The sequence below is a fragment of the Nothoprocta perdicaria genome, unplaced genomic scaffold, assembly GCF_003342845.1.
Source record: "Nothoprocta perdicaria isolate Ctin4 unplaced genomic scaffold, notPer1 scaffold_419, whole genome shotgun sequence".
Lineage (NCBI taxonomy): Eukaryota > Metazoa > Chordata > Aves > Tinamiformes > Tinamidae > Nothoprocta > Nothoprocta perdicaria.
The window spans coordinates 229011-229248 of record NW_020455665.1 but is presented as its reverse complement, the minus strand read 5'-3'; positions in this window follow the sequence as shown (position 1 = coordinate 229248).

Genomic DNA, 238 nt, shown 5'->3' with positions numbered 1-238 from the left:
CCTGTGATGGGGAGAGAGGGCGGGGGCTGGTGCAGAGCGGGGGGGGGGCGCGGGCGGGGCGGGACGAGGCTCCGCCCCCCCCCGGCAGCCGCATTCGCCGCCGCCGCAGCGCACGGAGGTGAACGGGGAGCGGGGACGGGGAGCGGGGACGGGGGGGGCCCGGGCACAAAGGGCCGGGGGGCCCCGCGCACCTGGCCGCGGGAAGGGGGGGCACATCTGGCTGCAGAGTCGGGGGGAG